Source organism: Excalfactoria chinensis, chromosome 16 (assembly GCF_039878825.1).
Source record: "Excalfactoria chinensis isolate bCotChi1 chromosome 16, bCotChi1.hap2, whole genome shotgun sequence".
Taxonomy (NCBI): Eukaryota; Metazoa; Chordata; class Aves; order Galliformes; family Phasianidae; genus Excalfactoria; species Excalfactoria chinensis.
This window is the reverse complement of record NC_092840.1, coordinates 2,331,449-2,349,584: the sequence shown is the minus strand read 5'-3', so window position 1 is coordinate 2,349,584 and position 18,136 is coordinate 2,331,449. Positions and strand designations below refer to the sequence as shown.

General features: G+C 46.3%; 1 long non-coding RNA gene across 1 annotated transcript in view; it reads left to right on the top strand.

Annotated features, from left to right (window-relative positions):
* LOC140259749 (uncharacterized) overlaps positions 1 to 17,870 on the top strand; it is a 142,330-nt gene extending 124,460 nt beyond the window's left edge. The window contains exons 3-4 of the long non-coding RNA XR_011905438.1: positions 9,001 to 9,137; positions 16,396 to 17,870. This is a non-coding gene — a long non-coding RNA (uncharacterized lncRNA). The remainder of the gene's footprint in view (positions 1 to 9,000; positions 9,138 to 16,395) is intronic.
* The last annotated feature ends 266 nt before the right edge of the window (positions 17,871 to 18,136 follow it).

Sequence of the window (18,136 nt, the reverse complement as noted above, 5' to 3'; positions counted from 1 at the left end):
CAGTCATGGTGGGACTCATCATTTCCGAGTCATTTTCCTGATCCAGCACAATTAGATATTCCACGCGGTGGGATGATGCTTTCCCAGCTGGAATATGTGTTTTGGTGAGGTGACAAAAAGCAAAAGATGTCCTGGGGACTCACTAAGAGTTTGTTGCAACTCGGAAAGCCACTGAGCTAGATATAACCAAGCCAGAAGTAAAGATCCATCCACAGGGACATGCTGGGAAGGGAAGGAGTTGTTTATGAGCTCTTTTATTTCTATTCCATCTGGCCTAGCAACTCAGAGTTCCTCCTCTTTCAGGAACACAGTTATTCAAGTTTATATTCTCGTAAAACCTGGATTTGGAGTTTAAAAGTCCTCTTGGTCTTTGGAGAGAGTTCTCTGCAAGGGAAATCTGTGGGCAGATCTCCGTCCCTATGCTAGCTGGCTCCAGGTCCCCATTTCTTCCTCTGCAAACACAGGGGAGCACAGTGCTGCTTGGGTTCCTGCAGGGCTCAAGGGAAGGCTCCATCAGGAGTGTGGGGTGGGAGCAATATGCAGATGCCTGGCACAGACTAGGGAGGAGAGTAAGGAAACGGTGCTGAGTGTGATGCTGTGGGTTATGAGGGGTCTGTGAGGCTGCTCTGACTCAGATTAGCTTCTTGATTACCACACTGTGTTCTCATCAGGAGAGAAGAGGGTTTGATCAAAGGAAGATTACCTCCAAACGGGAAGAGGAGGTTTCATTAGAGAGGCTTAGATGATGCGACGTAACTTAACTCATCTTCTGAACAGCTCAGCTTAACCCTTGGGGATGGGCTGCTCTCTCTCTCCTGCCTATTCCAGCAGGCAGATCCTTTCCCTGAAGGAGGCCCCGAAACTCGGAGCTGCTTCAGGGCTGATGTTTGGCCCCAGAAAGCCTCACCTTGAAACACACACATCCTGTCTCTTTCTGCAGTGATTAACCTGGGTGAGGAACCTCTTCCAAACCCACCTGCAAAGATTAGAGGTGGAATGAGAAAAGGGATCTTAAAGAAAAGATGGAGAGAAACCATTTCTTACCAGGACCTGTAACAGTGGGGAGTGGTTTTAGACTTAAAGAAAGGAGATTTAGATTAGATATAAGAAATTCTGGCTGTTGAGAGAACTCTGAGCTTGTATCCTTACAATACAAGCTGTGGAAGCACCTGCTGTGAACAAGGCCTGTTAAGCAAGTAGGCTTTAATTTGACTGTAGTGAGTGTCCTTCATGGTATGGTCATCACTGGGCAGGTTTGCTAAGAGAAAGCTTCTCCTCCAGCAATGACTTGCAATAGGAATTCTCACCAGAGAGATATTTTCTGTTCTGCTGCTCTTTTCGCCCATGTTAATGTATATTGAGCCTTGTTTTTCCTTACAGAAAGAATCATATTCCAGCAATGACAGCACCTTAACCCAGTATCATTCAATTGATTTATTCCCCCCCCACCTCAGAAAACAGTTATTACTTTCCTTAATAACGTCAAAGAGGCTCTCAGACAAGGGACCTTTTTCTATTAAGGTTTTCTATTGCTAAAGAAAAGTAGGTAAGAGATGCTGTTGAAATGGAAGACTTAGTTAATACACTGCAAGTGCTTTAACTGCTCTTCCTCCTCCTCCTCCACCAGAATTCCTCCTTAAAGTTTACATCAGTTCCTAATGGCTCTCCTTGCTTTGAGAACAGCAGGCCAAGATTTTTCGTGCACAAAGACCCAAACAAAGTCCAACCATCCCACCCTGTACTATGGCACAGTCTTCCTTGTACTCACTGTGCTCAGATTCCACCAGGAGCAGGGTGCCAAAAGGAGAGATCCCAGAAGGAATAATGGTTATGACAGCCAAGGGAATTCAGCAAGTCATGGCAGAGAAAGGCAGAGAGAGAATGTGGGATAGACCATCTGACAAAGCACCTGTAGGGAATGTAGGATGGAAGGCCACCAGATGAAGGTTTCCCACTACTGAGCTCTCACTTGCATCCAGAGGACTTGTTCACAGCACCCCTAGCATTGTCTTCTGTCATCTCTGCACTAGCTAGAGGGACTGTTTGATTGCTCTCACACTTGGTGCTTAGCCAGCCCTGCCAATATGTCCCCTGGAAAATGTATGAGCATCCCTGCCAGAGATCAGTCATTGTGTTCACGCTGGTAATCTCACAGAGAGAACACAGGGCTGGTGCCTTTTGTGTGTGAATCTCCTTGGAAGATGAAAAACCAGAGGAGGGGGATTTATTAAATGAGCAATAGATAAGGGCTTCAGATTGATCTGTCACAGGCAGGACTGAAATTGATAGAAGTGGGCACTCCACGCCAGGGAGCAGATTGCAATACCACTGCTGCCTCAGCTCCTTCCTCACATCCCCAGCCTCCCTGCCCGTCCCTAAGAGGCACTTCATTCAGCAAAACTGCAGCCAGTGTTTGTGTGTTGTGGAGCCTCTGGGTGTGTTCAGTGGGTAGACCTGCACTTTACCAAGGGTAAATGACTTAAGAGATCCTGATCCTGCTCTAAGTAACAACTACAATGTGTTGTTTTTTTTTGTGGTCTCCTCAGTTCTTTCCTCATGGCAAAGGAGCCCAAAGAGACTCTTCACATCCTAAAGAGACATGGAACCCCCCTGAAGTCCCTAAGGAATGCCTCACGGGACCATGCTCAGAAGCCTTGACCTTCTCCTCTTTGTCCTTAATATCCTTTGTCCTTAATATCCCCCATAGTGGAGGACTGGTTGGGATTTCCCATAGGCCTTTCAGGCACGAGAATGAGCTGATACATCCCCACCACTTCACAAGGCGCATAAAGACAAATCCCAGTGCTGTACTTGCATATGCCAGAGACCCGGGGCAGCCAGGAGTCAAACATCATTAGCATTATTTCACATTAGAGACAGTAATTTTCTAACAGGGAAGGTATTGCCCCCAACATGAAGTAATTTATTTTGGATCTCGTTATGATGGATAAAGACGAATTAATCACAACGTTGGAAGTTAGTGGTTGCCCAGGGACTCATGATCGTGACCTGATTATCTTTAATATAGGAAAAGAGAGACTAGTCCCACGTAATTCCATATATCTATAGACACACAAGCACATACATTTGGTGCTTTAGAAAGACTTATTTCCCAAAGCTGGGGGAAAATTATGAGTAGAATTAATTTGGAGGGGAAATTTTAATCAGAAGGATGTGAATGAAGATGGGAAGTTCTTTAATGAGAGCTTATTAGGTCATCATTTCACTTTAAAGAAGGAAGACAATTTTGGCTAGGAGTCCACGCTGATTTAGTGGCAAAATGAAGCTGGCAGTGGCTCGTGTTAGAAATAAAAATGCAACCATGGAAAGAATGGAGAAAGGGAAAGAAGACGTGGTTATTGGTTAGAACTGCAGCAAGGAAAAGCGAGAGACTGATAAGGAAAAACTGAAGACAGTAAAAAAGAAGTGAGAAGGGTGAGAAGTCAGAGGAAAAGAAAGAGCTTTAGAAGTCGTTCGGAAATGTGGTAATACAAGTAAAAGCACAAAAATTCAACCTATAATAGATAATGTGGAAAACAGCTCAACGAAGAGGCTCCCTGTCCCCAGGAGCCCAACACCAGCTGCCTGGTGAGGTCTTGGCCTTCCAGCAATAACTCTTTATTGGTCCTTGGTTAAGGAGAGCAGCCTGGGTATGGGGTGAGTGCTCTCACTGGATGGCTGTGAATCATCGAATCACAAAGGTTGGAAAGACCATTGAGACCAAGTCCAGCCATCAATCCACCATACCACCATACCACCAAACCATGTCACTCAATGCATCATGCAACCTGGTCCTGAACACCTCCAGGGACGGTGACTCTACCACTCCCTGGGCAGTCTGTGCCAGTGCATCACTGCTCCTTCTGGGAAGATGTTTATCCTGATATTCAACCTGAACATCCCCTAGCACAACTTAAAGCCATTACTTTAAAGACATGAAAACTACACAAAGAAACAAGGGGGTTTCGATGTCATTGAGTTCACTTCCAAAGGAAATAATGGATAGCTGTACGGGATCTGAGTGCTAAAGGGATGTAGCTAAAACAACATCCCCAACTTGTTGAAGATATAAGAACATTCCCTAAGTAGGGCATTGCCTGAACATGGCTTGAACGCTGCTAAAAGAGGCTGTCCTTTGCCAGTCTGCATGTTCCAGCCTTCTGGCTTCCTCTCCCTGTTGACGCTGAGATTTAAAGCAAACTGGGCCAGTGAACTGATAGTGAAGTTGACCTGGGAGTTTGTTTTAAGCCCTGTTCAATCCCTCAGCTCATTGAATTGCCTTTTTATTTTCTTGTCTTTTTTTTTATATTCCAACAGGAACTTCACTTAGTGAAGCTTACATGAGCTTAATCTGTTCCTCAAATGGAAAGACTTTAATATTTTCTTGGACGTTTGATTTACTGTCACAGAGTATTCTGTTTTAAAAAGTAGCTCCACAGGCAGCAGAAATGCTGAGGCTTAGTTTCCTGTGGCTGCCTCCTGTGTGTTTCCCTGCGTGTCTAGCAAGTTGGTTGATCTCAGAAGGAAGCCTTTCTCGGTAGAGCTCTAATTTGGGTCTGCTTCCTGGAGCTTGGCTATATACTTTCATTATATTTGTAAGAACACCGTATCTCGGAGAGCTCTGCCTTTCAGCTTGACTTGACTGAGGTGGCAACAGCAGGACTGGCAGGCAGTAATGTCACATAATTTCTGCTTCCTTAGCAAACCTGGCGAAAATTAACACCAAAATGCATCAGTCTTGCACTTGATACATTGAGGGCTGGATAAGAGATCTCAGGAAGAGAGGTCCTGGGAAATCAAGCTTGCTGCAGATAAGGATATAGATCAGCGCTTATTTGACATTTCCCCCCTCAATCTATGGAGGCAAATAAGCAATACTTCTGGATAAGAGGATGACAAAGTTTGGCCAAGCAACAGGCAATCAAGGATCAGTCTTCTGAGCAAGGGGATCCCAGTGTGCCCCACTTCCCACTAAGTCCAGCTTGGCCTCGGGGTTGAAGAATGGGCAGATTTAATGGAGCTGCAGCAAACAGCCTCTTTGCCTGCTGTCACTGTGAGATCTGGCTGTCCTGAACACCTCGGTGCATCCCCTAGCCAGGATGCACAGACCTGCTCCCTCAGCAGGCACACTCTGAGTGGGAGAAGTTGTGTGCCTGAATGTGTGGGCCGAAGTGCTGATGGGTGGCAATACCTGGCTCTGGGAAGGACAATTATGAAGATGTGAGGCAAAAGTGATAAGCATAAACCAGTGGAAGCAGGATGGGAACCAGCAGCTAATACTCACAGCCCTGTTTTATATTGCACGGGGCTGAATGATAGTCCTGCCAGCCTTGGTGTATCAATCAACAGTCCTGCCCTAAAGGACCATGCAAGGAGGGGGAGTGGGGAAGTAATCCCCAAAAAGGAGATTACTTATCTTATCCCTCCCACTTTTCAGCAGAGCTATGTTTCTTGTTGAAATATTGGCAAGCATTTGCTGTAGGAAACTCATGGAGCTCATAGATACAACCAGCTCTGGGTGAGACCCACTGGCACCACTGTTTCCTTGCTCTGTAAGCAGCAACCTCAGGATGTTCCAATGCAAACAGCGCTTCATTCATGACCTTGGTGTCTTGAGCCAACAACTTCCCCCCTCCACCAGCTGCAGTGTGGGCTCTGCTGCCAGCCCTGGGCCCAGCTCATCACTCAGAGCCAAGTTACTGGAGAAATGGCAAGAGGAGAAATGACAGAAGGAGATAGGCTGGAGCACAGATTGCTGCAAAATACCTGAGCCAAACCTGATGCCAGCTGTGGGCTGAGCAGAGGAGGGGCAAAGGCTGTGCCCAGGGAAACTTCCTATTGGCAAATTGTTCCAATAAAGCTGCAACCTGAGATACCCAGGATGAGATGTGGGAGTTTCTGGGAGACTTTTTTTGGCTGTTGCATTCAAGCACATGGCTGGATGCTCAGGGACTGAACACCCAGAGCTCTCTTGTCCAGTCCAAACCAGCTCTATTTCAGATGTGAGGGTCTGGAATGACCCAAAGGAGATGAATCCCAAAACTGGTTGAGACTAATACTCAACATCCACAAGCTGCCAGGTTCGTTCAGCAGATGGTGTTCATAGTTGCTGCCTAAGCAGGAGAAGGAGAGCTGCTCAGGTTGGGGTTGTTCCTGGCAGCTCTGTGCTATTATCTTAGTCAATAGCTGACAAGCTGCTGGGGGCTGTGAACTGCCAATACAGCATTAATGAGGATGTAAAATAAAACACACCCCAAACCAACAAAAAACACAGGGCTCAATTATTCGAAGTGTGTGTCAGGAGAGACAACGCTGAGGACCTGCAGACACCCACCTGCACCAGCACAGCTGAGAGGACAGCCCCCATCCTCCTGCAGGGCTCAGACTGTCTGCCTTACACCTAAGGAATAGGGGGAAAAGGCACAATCCATGTGGAGCCAAGCCCAGCTCACGTTTTGATGATTTTCTAGTCCAAATCAGCTAATTCATACAGAAAACACAGTTTAGTAATGCAATCAAAGCCGTTACACAAAAATCTTCCCAATGTCTGTCCTTTTTGCTGCTGCTATGCTCATCCCTCCAATGACCATCTGGTTCTAAGCCCCAAAGTGCCTCATTTGCTCAGCAGAGCAGTGGTGGGGAGTCACAGCAGCGAGGGCAAGTGATGGGATTTGCACCATGAAGGCCAGCACCTTTCTCCACTTTCCCTTCCTTTCAGGACTTCCTTATACATCAGTTTTAGCTGATGTCAGCATGACAATCTCTTGAGTCATTCAACTCATTGCTGTCACTTGAGGACATTTACATCACAGAATCATGGAATCATTAAGATTGGAAAGACCTCCAAGGCCATCAAGTCCAACTGTCAACCCATCATCACCATGTGCCACTTCTATATGTTTCTTAACACCTGCAGGGATGCTCTGGGGGAGGCCTCCTATTTACAGCTGTGCCTAATTAATTTGATGTCTGCATTTCTGAATGTTATCAGTTCCACGAGGCATTAACAGGCCTTTGGAAGCTCACTTGAAGATATTCAGCCCTACCTGGGGCTGGAGAGCTGATATAAGATAGATCTGAGCCATTTCTTGGTATGGTCAAAACTGGGTGGTAATAGATGTGTGCTTGCCAATACATGAAGACTTACAGGTATCTTATGATGTGTATCTACAGATATATGTATTGCCTGTAATTCAGGAATTATATTGAGCCAGATTATTGTACAAAGTGTTGTTTGAACATATGAGATCTTTCTATAGATCAAGACAAGAGGAAGACTTGGCTTTTGCTCCAGCATTTTAACTGGAGAAATCCTGTCCCAACTCTGTTCCTTAATGATGGAGGGGCAGAGGGGGGCTTTGCACCACGGCCAGGCTGAGAGCCTACAAATTCGTTTTCCCCAGGCTTTGTTTCAGCTTCTTGGAAGGTGAGCAATGTGGATGTGCTGCGTTTCTCGATTCAACTCCATCCACAGCATCTTCTTGGAGATGAAGCACAGTATCACACCAAAAATTAATATGCACTGACAACACACCAGAAACACTGTCAGAGAACAGACACTGTGGATGGTGGCTTTGAGACGAGCCCATCTATAGCTCATTATCTGATTACAATGAATGTGGGCAGCAGAGCACTGAGACACTCCTCATCTCCCTCCCCATCTCCCCAGCATTCGAACCACTTGACTTCGGTCACAGAAAACATTTATGCTGCTCTAAAATAATGAGATTTTAAAAATTAATAAACCTCGGCTCTGTTTATTTGCCTTCATTTATTTATTTATCTATCTATTGGAGCTGTTAGGAATCGTGTTTCCAGCTTTTCTCTGCAGTCACAAGTTTGGCTCTGCCGTGATTTTCATTCAAGACCGAGCGCCTCGTGTAATCCCTTGACTTTTGCAGCTGGAGCTGTAAGAAAAATAACAGCTCTCTAAGGACTGAATCATCAGAGCTGCCAACCCTGGTCAACCTTTTCAGGTTGGTGAAGAAGGGATAAGGATGCACTTAAGAGCACTGTCTGAACTGGAGTTGGGAACTAGTGAGTTACTTTACCTGGGAGTGCTTCACCTTGGGGATCTGTGACCCTTGCTGTGACACAGGGGTCTTGTTGTGCTCCTCAGCAAAATCCCCATGCTGGCAATGGATCAGAACACAGGCACTGACTTGCTGAGAAGCATTTGAAGCTCTCAAAGGGGTGCCAGGATGACCTGAGTGTTCCTACCTTCCTGCTGGGGCCATAGCTGTCCTCGGGTTCTTTGCCAAGAGATAGGGCTTGGCTTGGGTAGGTGCTTGGGCATGAGCAAAACAACCACAGGTTGATGAATTTCAGCAAGTTCAAAACATCTACCCAGCAAATCAAGCCCAATTTGCGCTTTTTGTGTTCCCTTTGCACCTTTTCCATTGACAGCTTGCTTTCTTATCACACCAATAACACTGCAACCGTGTTTCTCAAAGAAGGAGGGCAGGACTGGCTCCGTAGCTGTCCTAGTTCCCTTATGCCAAGTGTTGTGTCCAGGTCCTGTGTGCTCCACATCACACCTCAGCCCAAGTGATGTCATTCAATCGCATGCTGCTTCTTTGTGTAAGAGGGAGCAAATGCCATCAGCAGCTCAGACTGGTTTTGATATCAGAAAGAAGAAAGTACGAAGCCTTCAGTTCGTAAGTGCACACGATATCTCTGGGTGATGAAAAAAGAACCATCTGGGATCTGTCAGAAACAAATCATTCCAAATCAGACCAATTTTTTTTTGACAGCAACTAGCCTAGTGGTTAAAGGGAAGAAACAGATGTGAAATGTATTGACTTGAAGACTCCTAACACAGTGCAAAGGGATATTCTCTGAGCAAGCCAGGGAAATAAGCCCTACATTTCCTAAGGGTGCCAGTAGGTGAAGGACTATTCTCAGTGAGCTCCTAACAAGCTTGATGTCAAGCCAGGAGGGCTGTTCAGATAGACCTGTTGCAAGACTGACCTTCTTTGGGTTTTGATTCCTATTTTACAGAATGAAGGGGATTCTTCCATGGCCAGCTGGAAGAAATTGAAGAATCGAAGCTCGTGTAGCCTTGGCAATAAAATGAAGTGGGCTGAAAACACAAGGGTGAAGTTCACTAAGAAAAACACGACAATTACAATGTCCTGGTAAGAGGCACCTATGGGGTCACATGGGACAGAATGGGAAGTAGAGACCTCCAGAGGTCCCTTTCTAAGAGCCTGTGAGTCTTTCTAAGTTTTTCTATGACTGTGATGTATGTCTATGATCTTATCTGTCTGTGCTAATGGCTTTGCTGGTTGCTTGCCAGTATCAGCCATTCTGTGCCAAAATAATGACTTAATTTACAAGCAGCTCATGGGAGAAAGAGAAGGTGGGATATGGAGAAGCCATAGATTCTTCAGAGAAGATAAGAGAGGAAATACCAATGCACATGAAAAGGAGCAGTCCTTCAGTTCAAGCAGTCCGAATGCAGGTTTTAGCTTCCCTTCCAATGGGAATGATCCTTGAGCACTGCTCTTTAACCAGCCTCATACAACACGACTAATTGCACCCCTTGTTTGAAAGGCAGTGAATCAAGGTAAATGAATTTGTTAATTGAAGAGGAGATATTTTCTAGACTTGGCTTTCACTCTTGTGACTTTCAAGCTCTTTTCTCTGTCTGCATGATGAATATCACAGAGCTTGTTGGAGAGTCTGTAGCTCTAGATTCCCCTTTCCAGGCTGCATATGGCTGGATAGCAAATATTCTCCCTAAGAAGAAGTAAAGACATTATTAGTAATGGAAGGTATTGTTCAGGGATCCAATTTCCCCCCTCTCCCCAAACCCCCTCCTATGTTTAGGTTCATCCACAGGGACTATGTAAGAGAAGACAGTGTTCCTCAATGGCCAGGATCCACAGGCTGCAGCCATGGGCATTTTAGTGGGGTACCTTATCTTTTAGCAGCAGGATTAGACAGAAATGACTGAATCTATGAGATCTATGACATCACTGTGCTGATGTCAGAGTGATGTAATTGAGCTCTCATGTAGAAGGCTGATACAAAGCAGTATTCTTTCAAGGGGCAAATATCCTTGATTCCTTTATGAATCCATCCCTTCTTCCTATTGAAGACCTCCTGCCCAATCAATACAAAAAACCCCAACAAGTACTTTTGTCTGTGTGTGTTCATCATCTTCTCTCTTCCATTTGGTTAAAAGAACAGAAGACAGTGAATTATCCCAGGCTTCAAATCAAATTCTGGCTAATAGCTTATTCTCATTTCCTTTCCCCACTTAACACTGTGGGTTCCATCTCCCATATTCTCCAGGAGCAGCAGAGCTGTAGCACTGCTCCATCACAACACTTGGTCCAAGGGGAGCTTGGCTGATGTGTCCCTCATTGAAGCTCTCAAAGACAGCTCAGCCAGGTTGGAGTACATCAAAAACTGGAGGTAGCAAAAAAAAAAAGTCTTGGGAAAGTTTTGCTATGGGAGTTTTCCTAAAGCTTTTGTATTCTGCTCGAATGGCTCTTTTCTTCAAGCAGAGGATGCTCTCCCACTTCAAAAAAAAAAAGAAAGAAATGAAGGAAAGAAAGGTCAGGCCAAACCTCTGCATGGATGAAATCCCTGGAAGAGCCAGTTTCACTGTGCAGCTCACACACTGCATTTGCCTGACTAAGCTACAGCCTCTCCTGCTTGCTTTTTGCACTGGTCTCAGGAGCTTACAGTGGGTTGCTGATAACGGCAGGTGATGCGACAGAGTCCAGAGTCCTTGAAGGGAGCGTTTTGCTTGGGCTGCAGACCAGAGGACGCCTCCTTTGCCTTAATTGCTTAATTAATACTCTGTGCAGGCATCCAGCAGCATGAAAGCAAGCAGGTGTGAGGTTGTGAGCCGCCCTGCGGAGCGCCTTCCCATTAACATTCACTTGGCTTTCTGCAGCGGGAAGCGAAAGAGCAGGACAGATAAAGCATAATTAAAGGGCCATTCATTCAAATGTTACATTTCCATCTCCTCAAGTGCTATCAGGAAGGCTCTGGCCAGGCGTAGGGTGCCAGTGATTTGATTAAACGTTCAGCCGTGCATGTCTGTGTGTGCTGGGCTGTGGCTTTGCCCTCACAGATATGTGGGTCTAGGAATTAAACCTGATCGTCCAGGTCAGCATCAGGCTGTCCCCACCAGCACAAGGGTAGTGTGAGAGCAGCCCCTCCTAAACTGCCCGTAGAACCTATCCAACAGAGAGGGGTACAACCCTGCTATCCCCCATAGGACAGAAATGGGGCTGGCTGTGCTGTCATCCTCCTGCAGTCCATTGTAGAGCAGTGTCCTGATGGCATCGTGCTCTGGGTTGCTAGAGACTAAGTCTAAATTTCTCTTGAGCTGATCTGCTGGGGCATGTTTGGTTGGCACTGACTGTGTGCTGTGTTTTGTTTTATCCAGCTGTGATGGCTCTGTCTGCTCAGGTCATGGCCTAAAAGGTGCCTTTGTGGTTGCAACTGGCAACTGCCAGTGAATCTCCCCAGCTATCAAATCAGAAGGAGGTCCGAAAAACAAGCAAGCACCTGCCTGGCTGTGTCAGGACCTGGAGTTGTTGCTTTCTGCTGAATAAAAGACACTGTGGGAATTTTCCAACATACAGAACATGTTTTCCCACCTACCGGCTACATTGCAGAGATGTAGGTGTAACACAGCATAAAGCACAAGACAGCAGAGGAGCAAGATCCTAGGCTATAGCAAGTGAGGATCCACTCAAACCCATCAGCAGTGGGCACAAAAATAAGAGAAAGAAGCTGCTCACCTTCAGAATGCCTGCAAGTTCCTCAGGTATGCAGGGGTCACCAGATGAGATATCTTCACCTTCACTGCCAGCCTTTAAGTGAGGTCTAACTAAAAGCACCCCAACTAAAAGTGATGGGACTGGGGCTCCAATGCCAGCACCAAGGAAAGCCAAACTCATCCTCAGAAGAAAAGCACAGAGAGATGGAAGTTCTGAGCCAAAAGCTGTGCAGAATGAGCCCGTTGTAAATGGGAACCATCAAAATGGTTCTTCTTTTTCTTATCCTGAAAATCTTTTCCAGTTATTTCTTGTCACATGGGACCTTTCTTACATTCATGTGTGTTTATTCATGTCACTTTATGCACGGTTAGAAGGGGATGCTTCCATTCCTTCTTTGGCACACGCCCATGGACAAAAGGCTAGGTAGGAAGAAGGCATCCTCCATGAATCCCTCTCAGATCCCTCTCCCCCACCTTTTACCACTGCCTCTGGCTCTGAGTGAACAATATCAAAACCTTCTTCCTGTGCTTGGGAGCAGGTAGAGGTCAACCCACCGTGGTGCACAACCACATGGTGATCTCCATCAGCGTCTTCTGGTTCACAGGCCTGAATTATAGGCAAGCTGCTAACAGATGTAGCAGAAAGAAAACAATCCTCCTTTCCTCTCAAACTCTCCAGCTTGCCAGCCCTGCTCTTGGCTATCCCAGCAACCTCCTTTTGTTCCCCTCTGCTTTCCCTGCCAGATTTGTGTTGCCTCCACCATCTGTCTTAGCAGATTCAGCAGCACTATTTCGATGTGGGCACTGGGGTCCTGCCATGGCAGATCTACTCTCACTCTGGAAAAACTCACAGCTCCTGCTCCAATTCCTCTAGTAGTCAGCATCTCTGTAAACAATCCAGGGGCAAACACAGATGTGGTGGCTTGAGGCCAGTTTGAGGGGTGGCAGAGGACACCAGGAGCTTACCAGAGACCTCATACAATGCAACAGACAGAAGAGGAACTGTTAGACCAGTTCTGGAAGCAGCGTGGCTGTGTCAGCATGATAAGCTCCCCCAATGGAGGAACAGGTTTCTAAGGTGGGACAGCAATGCTTTGGCTTTGCTTTGCAGCTTCCAGACCCCCAGAGAGCTCTGAGAGAGGCAGTATTACATGGAGCAAATAAGTACCACATCTTTACAAGAGCCCTGTTTTCAGGAAGGCAAAAGACCTGGGCACATGAGATGCCTCTTCCTCCTGTTTCATAAGTCCAGATGCAGAGCGCTGATTGAAGCCGTGACCCTCCCGCCCTAAATACCTCTTATAATAAATGCAGAAGAGCTTTAAGTGTAAGCACATTCCCTCCAAGACGAAGGCTCTCAGCCTGCTCAAGTGATCCCCAAATAAAAAGCAGGGCAATAATGGGTTGGATGAGTTTGCATCAGGCACAGTCAGCTTGGTAATGAATACCCAGGGAGGCATGAGCATGTTAAACAGGGCTCGCTTATGCTATATGAGGTCACTATTACATGCCCTTCATTATCAGAAACTTGTAAAAGGCATAAGGCTCTGCCTAATGTGAATTAAGGGGGGGAAAAAGAAAAGAAATGACATTTAATGCTTCTCATGGAGCTATCTTTTGCTACCTAAAGAAGCGTTCTTTCAGCAAGAACTTAGCAAAATAATGAGCAGGTGACTCTCCTTGCAATTTCTTGACATTTATTCTGAATGTCCTTAACTGCCTCATTTCCCCGCACTGACGGTGGCTCTCAGCTGCTCCAAATGGGCTTATTTCCAAAGCTTTTCTTCCCAGGATCAGACATGCCACAGAAACCCTCCAAGAAAGTCTTTGAATGGGACAAAGATTTCTGTTTCACATGTGAGATGCTGGAAATGTGTGGTGGCTGAGAGCTGCCCCGCAGGGCAATGTACAAATCCAAGGCAGAGCTCTGCAAAGAGAATCTGAGCCCCCAGCTCTGTGAGGTGCCTGGATTTCTTCAAGCTCAGCATTGTAAAACATCTATATGTGCACCCAGTCTATGAAACCTCTGCAGAAGAGGAAAGCTAGTGCCAGAAACAAGTGATGGATTTAATGCTGAAAAATGATTTGGTTTCATGGGCTGTTTTTTTGGCAACATTTCAGTAGTTTCACAGAACCTCATATTGTAGATGGCCAAACCAGATGACTTCCAGCTCCATCCTCCTCTTTTCACTCCTTCTATTGACGTTCAGTGCAGTCTGCACACTGTGTGGCTTCCGTGCCCATGTGTTTTCTCTTGCATTTTCACACAAGACCTTAATCATCAACAGTGTGCTGATGTTCTGCCCCTCAGTCCCAGCAGATGCAAACTATGCTTTCCAGCCTGGTTGTCCCCCAAGGTTCTCTTCCATTCAACCCTCCGACCCAGACAGTCACCCGAAGTCTTCATCCAGAAAGACCTGACTCACCATCAGTTGCTTCCACCCTAAAAGACCTTCATGTGAAACCGTGAGCCATCCTCATCACAGAATGGTGGAAGCCAGCAGGGACTCCTCCTTGGTCCACATGGGTCCATTTGGTCCAATCTTCCTTCTCACACAGGGACACTCAGAGCATGTTGCCTAGGACCATATCCTTGTCATCCCTGCTTCAAGCTTGCTAAAACTCACTCCACCATGACGGCTTGCCCTAAACCTTACTGCTTCCCAGACTCAGTCCCCAGAGCTTTCCCATCCTTTGGCGTTCCCCAAGGAGAACTCAGATCTAAATCCTCTGTGGGCAGTGGACTGCTGCCCACTCCGTGCTAAGTACAAAGTCATGCCCTGTACTGCCCCTATATGCTCGTGGCCTGCTGTGCTCCAAACAACAGGATAGATAGCCATAATCTATTCCTTGCTGAACTCTGCAGCCCGCTGAACTGACCTGGAGTGCTCAGGCAAGCTGTTCCCCAGAGCCTATTTCTGTGGTTTTTTTTTATTAAAGAAGCAAAATAATAATAATAAAATAAATTAAAAAAAAAAGCCCTCTCTACCCCATCGAGCTCATTTCAGTCCCTTTCAGTATGAAGAGCCACAGCAGCCTCAGCACAGACCTGGTCTAAAGAGGGAGAAAAACAGAAGGAATAAATGAAATGTGATAAGAAATAGGAAGCAAGGGACAAAGGGAGGAGGGAATGGACTTGTCTGCCTCAAAGTTGAATTAGCAAGAACAGAGCAGAGGAGCGGTAGATAAGGAAATAGGTTTTAAAAGAAGGGAAAACCAAGAAGAAAGATGAAAAGGGACCAAATACTTTTGTGAAACATCTGTAAAAAGGACCAACAGATACCCATGGGAATTTAGAACAAAATAAAGCAAGAAATACGAATAACGTGGTGTGAATGGATTCATTGCACTTGATGGTCGTGAGATTTTCTGACTTATCACCTGAAACGAGTTCTCTGGAGGCCAGGATTCATCTTTTTCAAGCACATCCCTTCCTGCTTCTTGATGCTGCTTGAGTGGCTTCTATATTCAGAACATTTCATCTCCTCTTCAGTCACTGAATGCATCACAAATGAGCGATCCCCATCTTCCTTCTTCCATCCTTTTTATCCCATGGGAGGTAAGAATTACAACTGGCCACAGGCTTGGGAGATTTTTGCTCCTATACTTCAGTCGACAAAGGACATAGCAGCAAAGATGCTCTAGACTGGTTCTGTCTTGGGTCTCCATGGATGCAGCAGAATGGCTTCAGCCATTTGGCTTTAGAAATGGTGAGTTTCAGTTTCTCTCCTCATCACCAGCAGGAGGTACATGGAGGTCGGAGAGTTGTGTACATGCATGTAGCTGTGTGTAGAGGTGGGTGTTCAGGTCTTGCCAAGCTCCAGATGGGCAATGCTGGCTGTTTTCCAGTGTCAAGGATTCAGATATTGGCTCAAACCTTGTGCCCTGTGCAGATGAACCTCTTGATTCCTCACATCAAAGCTGACCACTCAAGAAATGTTTGCTCTGATGCCTCTGGGGGATGGATGCCCTGCTCTGATGTTCCTCAGCCCAATTCTCTTGGATCAAATTGGTTTGCTGATAGTCCAGCTAACCAACAGGCTGCTCCATTGGTCGTGTTGCTCTGTAACAAGAAATGTGTGTGCTCAGCATACACAGCACAGCACAGGGGTGTTGGCCTGAGTCATTGGTGCCATTTGTTCTGCTTTGGCCACCATCAGGCTCAGTCATGCAGGCAGGTTCCTCTGCAGAAAGCAGATGGGAGAACTGCTGCTGGAGAGCAGGGACTGTGGTTTGCAGCCAAATTTCCCAGCTTGCTGTTTGCTCATAGCAATGAAATGCCCTCTGGTACTTACGCAACTGTTTTCTAACAAATTGGACATTATCCTAAATACTTTGTTCTTAGTTAGGATTGCATTAACGGGATCAATTTGCTGCTAGCTGTGGAATCAACCAGTAGGTGCTTGCACGGAGATGGAAGATACATGGATTTTGAGAGAGAAATCCCATCTTTCTTTGCTACTTACCCAGATTACCAAGTGCTTTTTCTGTTTCCCTTTGTGAGAATCCGGACAACCTGAGAGTTCTTTCTCTTCTGTCCCTTTTTCTTCCTTCTTTTCCTCTGATGGAGGATCTTGGTACAAGACAAAGCAATTCCCCAGGAGCCACAAATGTTTGTAAATTTAACTCCAAGCCGTTTGGATTATTTGCAGGCCTCGAGTCGACCCTCCTGATGGCAGCATCCAGAGCCCCTGAAACAGCAAATGAGCAGCGTGTCTGCACCACGCACCAGACGGGGATTCACTTCTGTGTAAGCCAATGGAGGTCCTGAGTCCATCTGGGATGATGAGGCCAGAAAGTGAACGCTTCCTAATGGAGACCATCCTGGATGCTGTTCAGCTCCCCTCTTGCTCCTTGCTTCCTACATCTAAGAAGTCCTGAGTGTTGCATCTTATGTTCGCATGTTAATTTCAATTAATATTTTTCAATTCATTCTAAACACAAAGGATGGGTGGTTTTGTTTTTTTTCCCTGCTCTTTTGCTTGTTTTCCCATCATTTTCTGATGTTTTAGTGATGTTTCCAGTGGTATAAGTTGCTCACAGCTCTGTTAACCACTGGAAGGCATCTGGGGCAATGCAATCAGGGATTCTTTCTCCCAAACTGGACAGTAAAAAACCCACCAGAATCAGAGTTTACACCAATGCAAGGGAAACTTGCAGCAATGCTTGCACCTGTGAAGACCCCTTCATAGGATCATAGAATGGCCTGGGTTGAAAAGGACCACAAAGATCATCTGTTTTCAACCTCCCTGCTATGTGCAGGGTCACCAACAACCAGACCAGGCTGCCCAGAGTCACATCCAGCCTGGCCTCCCAGGATGGGGCATCCACAACCTCCTTCTTTTCACTCATTTGGGGCTCTGTTTTTTCCTCCTGCCAATAGGACTTCAGGGTTTTAAACCCTACACTGCAGATTAACCCACAGAAGTTTTAAAATAGCAGCGAGATACAGCTGGCATCATTTATCTCCAGCATTTGGAGCTGCCCCAACCCCACTGCTGTTCCTGCTGGGTGCTTTGCATGCTGCTGGAGGGGGTGGGTGATCTCAGCAGGCTCTGGGCTGGCTCTGGCTTTTTTGCTCATTCTCAGTGCCAGCCCGGTCCCTTCTTTCCCACTGCTCAGGACATTGCAGCTGGTTGGATTTGTGATGTAGAATTGATTGCCAGTGCAGGGCTGGTGCCTGTCGAAGCTGGGGAGCTGAACAGGGAAGAAGAGGATGCTTTCCAAGCTGGGAATCCAGCCACATGAGGCATCCTCAAGGTGCAGAATGGAAAGCACAGTCATCAGACCCATGGCTGGTGGAAATCACAGCAGCACAGGAGGAGCCTTTAGACAGTGGGGTGTAAAGGCACCATGTAGAGCAACAAGCTTATAGTTGGAGAAGGTTTGGGAGGGACTGTGCTGTTCTGGGAGCTGCGGGCATTGCTCTGAGGCGGCACTTAGTATGTCCCATCCTGAACCTTCTCAGCCTCCTGCCTCTGGAAGCTCTGAGGAGGTCTCTGTAAGAAACCAGGCTGTGCAGCAGATCTATCTGTTTTATCAAGTCTGAAGCCTCTTCTGCTGATTTACCGTTCTCCCATAGAAGGATGATCAGCTGTTTTAGATAAATAAACTCCATTGATCACCTAAATGGCTGGAGCCTTTATCTTCAGATGGCGTTTTGTGAATGTGTGCAATTAATAGCCAGGTCCTCAACAAACTTCTTTTTGACAGTATCTGAGATCTTTTATGTGATCAGAGGTGGTTTCTGGGCATGTAGAGTCTTGTGGAGATCTACAGGGAAGACAACACGTCCCTCAGAGGAAGGAACTGCCTCTTTGGCTCTCTGCTGCTTTGTGGATCACGAGATACAGCTCAGCCTTGGAGGAGCTGGAAATACATAAAACCTTTTGG